Below are 13,185 nucleotides of genomic sequence, written 5' to 3'. Positions count from 1 at the left end.
TAGTCTCAACTAGATTTTTTAACTGGAGTTTAACTAACAGTTTTACCTTAACAATTTTAACTGAATAACAGTTTTACCTTGAGGTCGCATTTTTGGGGAAATGCCTGTTTTGGTCCTTGCGCTCGTATCGCCCCACTTCGACTCGTAAGAATGAATTAGAAGGGTGTTTATTGTTTTTTATAGGGCCTATGAATGCCTATTTTCAGAATCGGTGCGTATATGAACGCTACTTATCCCTAAAATTTCGCTTTCAACTAAAGTTTTATGTTACCGGGAGGCTTTGTCAGCTTGAAACTGTATGCGGTTCAACCTAGTGGGCTAGTTTAATGAACTCCAGAACAACAACAACTACCAGCACGTTAGATTGTACAGTCACACTCAGTTAAAAGTGGCATAACTTTGAATCCCCAAATTTTGGGGATGGTGGCCGTTTTCGATTTTTTCCGCAGTTTTTGCAGTCTTTTTTAAACTACATTCTGCATGCTCTCCAAACAGATTTCTTCAAATGTGCAGACGCATCACGTTTTGTAGAATTAACTCAAATCTTACTATTTTCGACGTAATACTTCAGACTCGAAGACGCCTTTGTTAGCAGACGCCTTTATAGAGGAGCCCGCCGACAGCGAAACATAACTGCACGCCTGCATTTACTTATGCTTTAAGGTACACATTACCGACGGGGTGGAAAACACAAACTTCTATTAAAGACGTGTTCGGCTGCGAAACAGCAATGGAAAGTGGTCTTAAATGTATTAAATTGTATTTGCAGTGTTGAGACGTGTTGCCTGAAGAATCCTGATATCACTGAGTATTGGAAAATTGCTAGAGTTGTACATAGCAGTCTTCATGTAGGAAAATGTTAATTTTTCTGATAAACTGTGGTCTCTATTGCCTTCGTTACTTGGTTTTTTTGTGTTGTAATGCCTAAGAATCCCTACTCCAGTGGTAACCTGATAACACCGTCCTCTCATACGCTATGCAATTCTTGAATAAAGGCTTTGTTCTGAAAGATATGCGTCGTGGACCACTGCCATGGGGGAAACGTAAATTTTGAGGGATGGTGGCTCAAGGACCGAGTATGTGATTACCCTAGGCGCTGCACAAACAATTTGTACTGCACAGAGAAACCTTATATTACAAGCTGGGTAATTAGATACTGCGAGTAATGTTCTGGCAACTAGCACAATATAGCAGAAGCACTGGTACACTGAACGAAATCAAAATGCCTTGCAAGCGAAACAGTATTTTATTTGAGTACCCGAGAAGCATTACATGGGGGGATACCTTTATACAAGGTATGCGTCAATACGTGTAAAAAGGACCGCACACCACAGTCGGGCACATCTGAGTAAAAGATACATTTCGAAAAAAAAAGTCGGGGAGATAATACACGGTGCATTTAACATTAGCAGTACATAGCTCAATTCAAAGAAACACATGGCACATAGCAGCTGGGTGGAAATAATACACTAATAATAAGAAAACACTGCGCACAAGAATTATCAGTTGAAATTTTAGACGTCAAGAAATGTGCGAAGGGCAGGCTGGAATGCATACGGGTTATTTATCGTCACAATCACTCGGGTAGCTCGTTCCGCTCCTTTATGATAACACAAAAGGAAAATTTTGTTAAGTTTTTGGTTTAGTATTTGTCACAGCTTTAGCATTTCTCATTCTGCACATTTCATTTACATTGTGATGAACCAGTAGCGTGAATGTAGTACGATACCTGCCACGGTTACTCAGTAGCGAAGGCGTTCTACAGCTGAGCCCAAGGATGTGGGTTCGATTCCCGACTGCGGCAGTCGCTTTTCTGATGGAGGCGAAAACGGCCGTGTGTTCTGAGATTTCGGCGCACGTTAACGACCCCCAGGTGGTCAAAACTAACCCGGAGCCTTCCACTATGGCGCGCCGCATGGGCTGCGTAGCGTCGGTGCGTTAAACCTCATATTAACATTAATAAAAAAAAGAGTTCGACAAATGAAAGCTACAAAGTGAATTTAAAACATGGCTCGTGAGTAAACTTAATTTTCATAGCTGTTTGTGGTGAGAGAGCACTATTTACGGGAAAGGTAAACTTCAAGCTGTGGCGATTCAATGCCGAAGTACTGCGATACCTGGGCACCATACAAGTAAGTGTGACAGTTTGCGAGGTGTGCGCTCGCTTTGTATATATATCGAAGATTCTGCCGGTAGAGTTTCTGCTTTTTTTTTAAGTCTACGAAAGAAAACAGTCCCACAATTTTCCCAAAACTCCACTCCACAGCCTGCCTCACACTGCTCATAGCTTTGTTAAAAGCACACCGTTGGGGATTCAGGAGAGCTCCGCCATACGGCATTCGGGCACATTATAGCTTGATACGTCAGGGCGTAAACTCACTTGTGGCCGCTGAAGTGCAACTTCTGATTCCTTGATTGATTGATTGATTGTAGGGTTTAACGCGCCGACGCAGCGCAGGCGATGAGGCGCGCCGTAGTGGAGGGCTCCGGATTAATTTTGACCACCTGGGATCTTTAACGTGCGCCGAAATCTCGTACACACGGGCGTTTTTGCTTTTCGCCTCCATCAGAAAAGCGACCGCCGCGGCCGGGAATCGAACCCGCGACCAACTTCTGATTCCTTGTTGGTCGACATATCGGTCGCGCTTTGCCATCAATGAAGGCACAGCAATTCGTCAGCGGCGCACCTTTCACGTGAATGCCTAAAAAAATAAAAGAATATTTAAGAAAGTTAAACTTGCAAACGTACAATTCTAACTATTATCGCTTACGTGCGAGAACTCCTCCAGGGTGTCCAGGTTCAACCACGTGTGGTTGTTAACGTCATCCAGCAGGTGGGAAAAGTTTTCGTCGATCTGCTTGAGCACCGCGTTCGTCAACGACGATATGGCGGAGCTGTGTCGGGCGAACAGGTGCTCGAGATCGCGCAGCCGGTTCGGGTACGCTAACCTTCTAAGCGTGATGCAAAGGGCCTCGTCGCCGGGAACTGACACTCTCTGAGGAGTTGTGAGCACTTTAGGTATGCACAATGCTCTCTGCAGCCTCGGTATATCGTCATTTTCAAAACGAAAGTACGTCCGAAAGAAGCCACTGTCGAACGCGTCAATGTTCAAAAGACCGCTCATGAACAGTGGGTCACGCCGTGTCTCGCCCAGTACTTCTAAACACACGGCGTCTGATGTATCTGTGACGTCACGCCAGCCGAAGCCGCCGTTATCACCACTGCTCCTTCTCCTTCCCTCCCTCTTAACCCCTCTCGCACAACGCTACATTAACCCGCGCTATCGCAATTAACGCTTAGTCTTGGCCCAGCAACTGCCCCAGCGTGTTCGTTTCAGTGGCGACGAGGATCGAATGAGAACGGGGCGTTAACTCAGTCGACCATGACCGCGGCAACAACGGGAGGATACGCCAGCCCTCCGCAGTTCGACGAGACGAGCGACAAGTGGCCCGCTTACCAGGTTCGGCCAGGGGGATGAAACTTCGCCGTTTTTCTGTCCCGTGACCGCAGTGATCCTAACGTTTGGGGGCTGTACTACATACGAGCATAAATGAACGTTATTGTATCATTTTATATTTATTACCAGGTTACTTCATTTTTACGGATTTTTTCAATGTGAGAGGGAACTTAAAAGAAGCAGTTCGAGATTGCGAAAATACGAGCGCCACCCGGAGTGGAAAACGGGAACCGCGCCTTCCTACTTCGCACCGCTGAAAAGGGGCGTTTCTTGTCGCGGGCACATGTATGCTACTGTCCACCGTGTTCCGAAGGCCGTTTTTACCACCGTAAAGTATGTTTCCTCGAAACAGGCGCATGCATGAATTCGCGCCGTCATCACAGGTCGTGCTGTACTGAATGGTGTCAATTCTGCAAGCCACACCGGCGTAAAATTCTTTCGGATCCCGGCGGACGAATGGTACGATCTGCATGCTACTGGTTTTGCTTTTCTACGCTTGCACGACATAACAGGTTACGGTTGCAGCAGTAGCTTTATAATTTAATTGAGCATATGCGTGCACTTCTTATTTATTGTACTCAGACATGTCTTATTTGCTTCTTGAATTATGCAAGAAATGCACGGCAGAGCATCTGGCAATTAATCCAATGACTACATTAGCTACACACGCTTGTTTATACGTGCGTTATTGATTTATTGCGTTTCGATCGTGTGTTTTGCATTTTTGCTCAAGTGAATGCACGGTATGCAGCAAAATGTATTTGAGGCAACATATACAATACCTAATGGAATAGTGCGAGCTTGTCTGCACTCTTTTTATTATCTTTTAGTTGCCCACGTTTAGTTTGTTTTCGTAGCATGTGTTCTTGTTGGTGTTGTTATTATTATTATCAGTATTATTATTAACGTTATTATTATCAGCCTATTTATGTCCACAGCTGAAGGAAGGCATCTCCCATAGACGTTTGGCTCAAAGGGCGGGTTCATACGTTCATAGCATGTGTTGTTAGCACTATGTTAATTAAGTAGTGACTGCATAAATTATTTACACATGTGAGTTTATACGGGCACTATTTAATTTATTGCATTTCAATTGTGTGTTCTCCCTTTTCTCTTCACGTGAATCAACGGCATATAGCAGAATGAATTTGTTGCACTAACTATACAAACTAAGCGATTCCTGTATTTGTTCATAATACAATCATAACACTAATAATTATGAAACTTATAATTTATAATTTACGCTTCAGTTCCATGCTTCGAGTTTCAGCATTAAGTACAAGTACGATATATTCACAAGAACGCAGTTACAGCTATAAGCCGATAAATAATTAGACAATGCAGCCTTAACCTGTGCTAGTTATTCCTTACAGGTTTTTAAATAAGGTTTTTATTACCGGTTTACTGCAGGGCCCGAGAAATACCAGAGGAACACATAGTGCCCGAGAGTATATATGCATGAATAATTGTTTATATATCCTGGTGTGGGATGGCTGCTTTTGTCTGCAGAAATGTATTTTGGATTAGGAGGAAGGGTGGGTTGTTGCCACCAAACATTATGATCGCACAAATATAAAAAAACGTATCCGCGTCTCTTAATAATAAAGGCTGATTTTAATTTAAAATTCGCCTGCGCGATCGGTGTTGCCTTTGTAGCCAAACTCAAATTAAAAGAAAGATTCCTAATATATGAGGTAATGTTTATTTTGAATACAGATGCCAGTTTTCACTCAAAACTATCTTATGTGCGCCTGAAAGTAGCAATAAAGCTAGTATTCATTCTAACCCAAATATACACACGTGCATTTTGATGTTCCAGATCTCGCGTTTGGCTCCATGTGCGAGAAAGCAGGACCTGGATTATTCGCCACATCGTCAGATCAACAGCAGCTACCGCGGTGTCCTGCCCATTTCACCAGCAGAGACTACGCGGACCTTGGAGAGAAAAGGCACTGGACCGATATGCACTGGCTGGATACCTAGTTATTAGCATGCGGCCATGTGTCATACGCATTTGTATGCGATTAAAAGTGTAAAATATCCAAGTTGTGTTTTTACTGTATGATTGGTACATTTAGGCAATAAAAATGATAAAACTGAGCTCTTTATTCTTGCGTAGTTTGTGTGTACTAGTAAACTAAAACAACGCCGTACTTAGAATAAGTGGCGCAAAAAAAAAAAAAAGTGGACGTGCGAAACTTCATCAATCAGAACGAAACAATTGCCCTTTTGACAATGTGGCGGGTTGCGCAACAGGAACAAGATCGCACGCTGGCCATCTGAATATCTTCCACTAGCTCAATTTATCTTGCATGTGCGTCCCAATTGATTTTGGCGCTAAATCACCCCTCCCGCCCCCCGCCACGCTCGGCATTTGAGTCCTCATCAAGATGGCGTCTCCTAGTGCATGTCTGCAACGCGGCGCCATGTTTTTAGTACCGCCCCAAACACCAGGGGTTTGTCCGGCGCTGCGGGCGAATATCGCGTCCCATGGATGGTATAGGAAGTTTCACTCCCCTGGTTCGGCTGGAAGCCTTCTGTGAGGGGAATGGCATCACGGAAGAGAAAAAGAAGCTGCTGGTAACTGGTAACTGCTGGTAAAAGGCCCTGCTGGTAACTGCACTGTCCACCCACACCGTCGACGTGCTGAGCGGACGCTGTGCTCCGGATAAGGTGAATAAACTTTCGTACCCACAAGTGGTAGCCTTGCTTAAGCAGCACTTTTCGCCGCAACTGAACGAGATAGCACAGTCTTTTAAGTTCTTCACCCGCAACCAGCTGCCCGGCGAACCCGTCAAGGATTTTATCGTGGCGATTCGACAGATAGCGGACACCTGCAATTTTGGTACATCGTTGGATAGAATGCTACGAGATCGCATCGCGTGTGGACTGCAAGGCGCAGGAGTGCGTCGGCAGCTACTCGCGAAACCACAGCTGACGAGGAGCGAAGCGGAAGAAATTGCGATATCCGCCGAAATGGCCGAAGTCAACGCGCAAGAGATAGTAAGCCCCGCCGCTAAGGCAACTGTGCATGCGCTGGGAGGCCAGTCCTATCGCCCAAAAAGCCGGCCACAGATTACGTGCTACCCCTGCGGAGCAAAGGGGCACGAACCCGAGGATTGCCGCTTCCGATCGGCGTCATGCTTCAAGTGCAAACAACGAGGTCATATCGCCCGAGCCTGTTGCCGCCGTGAGAGTCATTTCGGGGTGGTGCCACCAGTGCGCCAAGTACAGTCGCGTGCGATTTGAAGGTAATCGCGCGAGCTTCGACCAATAAATGCGATAACGCCCCCGTGCGGCCTTTTTCGGAGCGACTGGGACCTAGTTTATGCATTCTCCTCTCTCTCGGTCGCTGTTCCATGAAGCAGTGATCACTCCCGCGGCAAGTAAACCACCCTTTCCGCTTTGTGGTGATTTTGTGTGCAATCACGTGTGCGTTTTTTTCTTGGTTATCATGAGCAGCGATAGCACCCATTGTTATAAATGTCCTGTATTTCCCGAGAATGCGTTTCTGCGCACCTTTTCGAGAACTGCTGTAAAATACCACGAGTGGGACGTTGTCGCTGCGTGCGCGATAAAAAAAGAGGAAGGGGTTATTGGAGTGATGGCTGCTGAAATAAACAGTGACCGAGGGAGAGAAGAATGCGTAAACCAGGAACCAGGCAGAGTAAAACAAGCCGCGTGGGTGCGTTATCGTCGTAGTCGGTCGACGCTCGCGCGATTACCTTCAAATCGCACGCGACTGTACACGACCTGTCGTCGCGGGATGAAGACACGGGCACCGACGGTATGTTCGCGCTGGAGGCAGCGAACAGTCATATCGGCCACATCGGCATGACGCAACCCATCGTGCGCACCTTGGATTTTGCTGGGGCTCCAGTGGACATGCAGGTCGACACAGGCTCACCAGTTTCGGTCATCACGTGGCCCACATATGAACAGAACAAAGCAGTGTGGCCCAAGCTGCCCCAGTGTGGCCCAGTGCGTGGTTCGCCATTGAAACTGGCCTGCTTCCTGGGACGGCTTCCAGTGCGGGGACAACTTAAGCTGAAGATTTCGTGCGGAAACAGGTCGACGGAGGGATCTTTGCAAGTCCTTGGTTGCTCCGGCCCCAACCTCTGCGGACGCGACCTGATTCAAGCGTTCCACATGCTCGAGGCACCGGTCATGAACGCGAACACGCCAGGTGAGTAACTGCCGTTAGTGGGTGCTGACGACATTAACGTGGACCAGTTGCTAGCAGAATTCGCTTATGTGTTCGCGCCAGGTTTAGGGCTGATAAAAGGGCCTCCGGTACACTTTGAGACGCGAGAAAACGTGGTGCCAAAATTTTGGAAAGCACGCGAAGTTCCTTATGCTTTTTGTCCAAAGGTCGACGCGGAACTGGACCGCCTTTCGGGCGCGGGTATTATTGTCCCGGTGCCTCATTCGAAGTGGGCCGCGCCAGCGGTACCGGTAGTGAAACGGAAGAGCTGCATCCGCCTTTGCAGCGATTTTAAACTAACGGTAAACAAAGCCTGTCACACTGAGCAATATCCGTTGCCACGGGTGGAGGACATCCTGGCGACATTAAACGGCGGTGAAGTTTTTACCACGATAGACTTGCGGGAGGCGTACAACCAGCTTCCGTTGGATGAGGAAGCCATGCTACTCACGACCATAAACACCCGTAAGGGACTGTTCAGCTTCACTCGCCTGCCTTTTGGAGTGGCGTCCGCGCCGGCCGTGTTTCAACGTCATATGGCGACCATTTTGCAGGGGCTTCCGGGTGTTCAGGTCTACCTAGATGATGTCATCATGGCAGAGAAACGCAATGACTGCACCACACTGCGCGCAGTATTGAAGTGTTTCCAGGAATATGGCGTGCGCTTGAACGCAGACAAGTGCAAGTTCCGCCAACCAGAGGTGGATTTTTTGGGACATCGAATTGGCGCTCGAGGTCTTCAACCAAAGACGGAGAACATAGACGCCATCCTGGAGGTTCAGGCACCGTGGAATCCCGCAGAAGTAAGGTCGTACAGTCGCGTGCGATTTGAAGGTAATCGCGCCAGCGTCGACCGACCACGACGATAACGCCCCCACGCGGCTTGTTTTACTCTGCCTGGTTCCTGGTTTGCGCATTTTTCTCTCCCTCGGTCGCTGTTTATTCCAGCAGCCATCACTCCAGCAGCAAAATCAATAACCCCTTCCTCTTGTTTTATCGCGCACGCAGCGACGACGTCGCACTCGTGGTATTTTACAGCAGTTCTCGAAAAGGTGCGCAGAAACACATTCTCGGGAAATACTGGACATTTATAACAATAGGTGCTATCGTGCTCACGATAACAAAGAAAAAACGCACACGTGATTGCAACCACACAAGATCACCACAAAGCGGAAAGGGTGGTTTACTAGCCGCGGGAGTGATCCCTGCTTGATGGAACAGCGACCGAGAGAGAGGAGAATGCATAAACTAGGTCCCAGTCGCTCCGAAAAAGGCCGCGCGGGGGCGTTATCGCCTTTATCGGTCGAAGCTCGCGCGATTACCTTCAAATCGCGCGCGACTGTACCTTGGCATGGTCACGTACTACCACAAGTTTCTGCCCAACGCATCGACCGCCATGGCGCCCTTATATCAACTACTCCGGAAGGAAGCTAAGTGGGAGTGGGGTACCACTTAACAACAGGCATTAAGCAATGTGAAAGACCTTCCTTAATCCGCATATTTTCTGGCGCATTTTGACCCACACAGACCGCTAGTCCTGGAATGCGATGCCTCCCCGGACGGAATCAGCGCAGTGCTTTCACACGAGTTCGGGGGTGGGGTACTTCGGCCCATAGGGTTCCGTTCTCGGTTATTGACGGAAGCTGAGAAATATTACTCATAGCTGGAGCGTGAAGCCTTGGCACTTGTGTTTGGTGCATCTAAATTCCGACAATACTTACTCGGGAATACTTTCACATTGATGACGGAGCATAAGTCGCTTGTGGGACTTTTCCATCCAGACAGGCCAGTACCCGTGATGGCTGCTGCGCGAATCCAGCGATGGGCTCTGCTGCTCAGCGCATACGATTACGCCATCAAACACCAGCCAGGGAAAGACAAAGTTCCTGCAGACGCCCTCAGCCGGCTCCCAACGTCAGCAACTTTTCAGCCGGAGACGCAGGAACAAACTACGGACGGTGAGTATGTCCTGCTCACGGAAACCCTCAATGATGGTGTCATGTCAGCGAAGCAACAAGGCACTCTCACGAAGCTCGATGACGATTTAGCAAAGGTGCGAAAATGGGTGCAGGAGGGGTGGCCAAGAAATTTGGAGCCTGAGGACCAGCACTTGATGCCATACTTCAACCGGAAGGCGGAGATAACGGGGAGTTACGGGCTTCTCTACTGGGGCCATCGAGTGATCGTCCCTAAGAGTGCCCGATCAGTGATGTTACGTCTGTTGCATGATACTCATCAAGGAATTTGCTCAATGAAGCCGCTAGGGCGCTCTTTGATGGGGTACCCCCGGATCGATAATGACATTGAGCACATGGTTAAGTCCTGCCCTAGTTGCATCCAAGCTACCCCTATGCCCCCCCCCCCTAGAAACCCCCGGTTGCATGGCCGGAGACGGATGAGCGTTGGTCGAGGCTGCATATCAATTTTGCGGGGCCGATCGATGGTCACATGCTACTGATTGTGGTGGATACACACAGTAAGTGGATAGAAGCGATACCTATGAAGACTTCCACCCCGCACGCCAGCATAGAGGCTCTGCGCACCTTGTTCGGTACATTCGGGTAGCCCCGGACGCGGGTATCCGATAATGGCCCACAGTTTACGAGTTGGGAATTTCAAAATTTTATGGAGCTGAATAACATAGTACACCTGCGAACACCACCGTATCACCCCCAGTCCAATGGGCTCGCGGAGCGGGCTGTGCGTACTGTCAATTGAGTATTCTTTGAGAAAGAATGTGCGAGGGTCACTGAAAACCCGCCTGGCGAGGATTCTGCACAGGTTCCGCAGGATGCCGCAGGCCGGGGGCCGTGCACCCGCGCAACTCCTAATGGGCTACGATCTTTGCTCCAGGCTGGACAACGCAGTGTCCGTTCCGCCCTCGCCAGTGGACTGTCCCTCCCTCAATGTGTGGCAGCCCGATGAGCCAGTCTGGGGGAGGAACTTCGGGCGAGGGGAGCCGTGGACTCCAGCCAGCATTACATCGACATACGGAGCCCGCTTAGTGAATGCCGACGGTCTGGAGGGGGAAACCATTCGTCGCCACAGCGACCAGGTGAAGCCACGGGAGTTGGAGCAAAACCAGGGAGAAGCCAGTGACTCCGGGTGCCAGGAAACTGCCGGCGGACCCCTAGCAGGACGAATACCAAGGCGAGTGCCAACAAGCAAAGAGATCGCCAGAAGCACCTTCACTCCGGTGTTGCGTCGGTCGGGCCGGCAACGCAAACCGCCAGACCGTTACTCGCCGTAGGGGGAGCGAAATGATGTATCTGTGACGTCACGCCAGCCGAAGACGCCGTTATCACCACTGCTCCTTCTCCTTCCCTCCCTCTTAACCCCCTCGCACAACGCTAGATTAACCCGCGCTATCGCAATAAACGCTTCATCTTGGCCCAGCCACAGCCCCGGCGTGTTGTACTTGAGCCCCTCGTTCGTCAACGACGATATCATAGAGAAATAAAAAAATAGAAGAGTGGACACACGGGCTTATCGCGGCCGAGTGGCCTGACTCGCTCACCTTCCGGCAGTCGGCGCAAGTGGTAAAAAACTATATATTTAAAATTAAGCTAACACACAATATTTTATTTTTTAAATTTTGTTACACATTAGACTACACATTTATATTTGAGTAGTAAGTGGAATGGCTGTGCATGTAAAATTTTGTGGCTTCTTTGCGCCAAGCCTGGCCAAGCCGCAAGCGCAAGCCGCCATTTGACTCTTTCGGCAGCGTTTGCACGTGCGTTTCTGCAGCCTCGTGCTAACCTCTGTTGTTGAGAAGGAAACGCCTAGCGCTTTCTTTGCGACATCGGCTTTGCATCCTGAACGAAAGGTGAGACTTTCTTTTTTAAAGTGCTCGTGTGGCGTATCATATTTACGTTTTCTTGTACTGCAAACGCTGCGATCACTGCGTAACCTCAGGGAATCAGGCATAGCTAGTGCTCCGTCTTTAGGATAAGCGCTTTGGAAACGCCCCGGAAAGGCGTAAGACACCATTTTTTAGCCGGACGTAATGGTAGTTTAGGCTTGTTGTGCCGTTTTATCTAGCGCTGAGGGATGCCAGCGGTACGCGCCCGTCGTCACACGTAGCGTTTACGTGCCGCAAACGACGGCGGTGAGTTACGGAAGTGGCCGGCCGGCCGGCGGTCCGGCCGGCGGTCCGTAGGCGAAGCAGGTGTTGTGCGCTGTCGCTGCACTGAATTACGTGAGCCGCAGGCTACGTTGTATTACACTAGCTAGCCATTGCTAGCTTGGCCAACTGTTACTGCTATTATGTATTATGGCCGTGATGCGCTGAAAAGCGTTCCGGGCTCACGTACACGGCGAAGTGGCCGTATCTGCATTAATTTGGCTTATCTGGGCATAACCAGCAGCCGTACACTCATCGTAAGTTTTACACATGGGTGCATACCAAGCTGCCTGCGTACAAAGCAAACCCGCTCGCCGACGCCGATAACGCGCGCTCGTCGCTTCGCTTTGGCGCGTCAGCTACGGTAAAAACGCGTCTTTCGTCGGCAGATAACAGCTTTGCTCGAGGCGGGGTGAGTGCGCAGTGCATTAAAACTTTTGAAATTTGGTCTTCGTTCTACATCGTATATCAATTCCGGTATCGCAGGCATTGCATACAACTGTTCCACACTTGCGGTTTTTTCAAGCGTTTGCTCTCTTTTCTCTGGTCATATTTTGGCTAGTTTCATTAAATGCGTATTGCGCAGATTGCACCGATTCAGTCGGAACTGTGTGTTTCTTGTCATATCTTTTTAAGGCATGGCCTTTGGCGGTCAGTAGTACTCAGTACGACGCTCACTGCTGCTTGCCATGGTGCCCACACAGCGCCCAAATATACTTTCGCCAGGTGCCCGTTCTCGGGATGCGTTTCTTTTGCGAGCCCGTAAGGCAAAAGGTTTGTTTAACGTTCAGCTCGCTCTCGCTCTTCGTCGTGATTTTACAAAAAAAAAAGACAAAGGGATTCAGGCTATGTGAGCAGCGTTATCATTTTTGTTTACCCAAACAATAGCTGGATTGCATTAAGAATGTGCCTAACCAGTGTTGCGAAATTACAAAGACCCATATTTTTAGCGTTGCTAATAGCTTGACCGCATGATTGCTGAATAGAATAAGAGAACTTGTGTTTTAAATAGGTGGCATGCACTGGAGGCAATACTTGAATACTAGTTGCAGTGAAATTTTCAGACTATTCGCATATCATCTGTCATTGCAAGCACTTTGTGTACTATATCACCTATCACCTGTGCAGGTCTACAGGTGCCCTCAAGACAGAGCCAACCAGCCAGCTGCATTCGTCATACCAAACATGGTGCAAGCACTTCATGAATGGTGCCCTCACAGGACTCATAAAAGTGGCCGTGCCAACTATTCTCCCGGAGTTATTCAGTTGTATTGATGACTGCCTGCAATGCTTCTTGCTGCCTTATTGATGCTTCTGATGGATACCGCAACTGTATTCCATCTATTGAACCTTGCCATTAGCACCTAAAATCTAACTCAAGTCTCGGCACTCAATAA

The 13,185-nt window shown here is 48.7% G+C and overlaps 1 pseudogene; it reads left to right on the top strand.

The window, feature by feature from the left end:
* Positions 1-3,383: 3,383 nt before the first annotated feature.
* Positions 3,384-10,912, top strand: LOC144158335 (uncharacterized; annotated as a pseudogene).
* The last annotated feature ends 2,273 nt before the right edge of the window (positions 10,913-13,185 follow it).

This window comes from Haemaphysalis longicornis, unplaced genomic scaffold (assembly GCF_048455015.1).
Source record: "Haemaphysalis longicornis isolate Haplotype H1 unplaced genomic scaffold, Haemaphysalis longicornis Haplotype H1 scaffold_1, whole genome shotgun sequence".
NCBI lineage: Eukaryota > Metazoa > Arthropoda > Arachnida > Ixodida > Ixodidae > Haemaphysalis > Haemaphysalis longicornis.
Note: the sequence above shows the minus strand (reverse complement) of the source record. Positions and strands in the feature narration are given on the sequence as shown.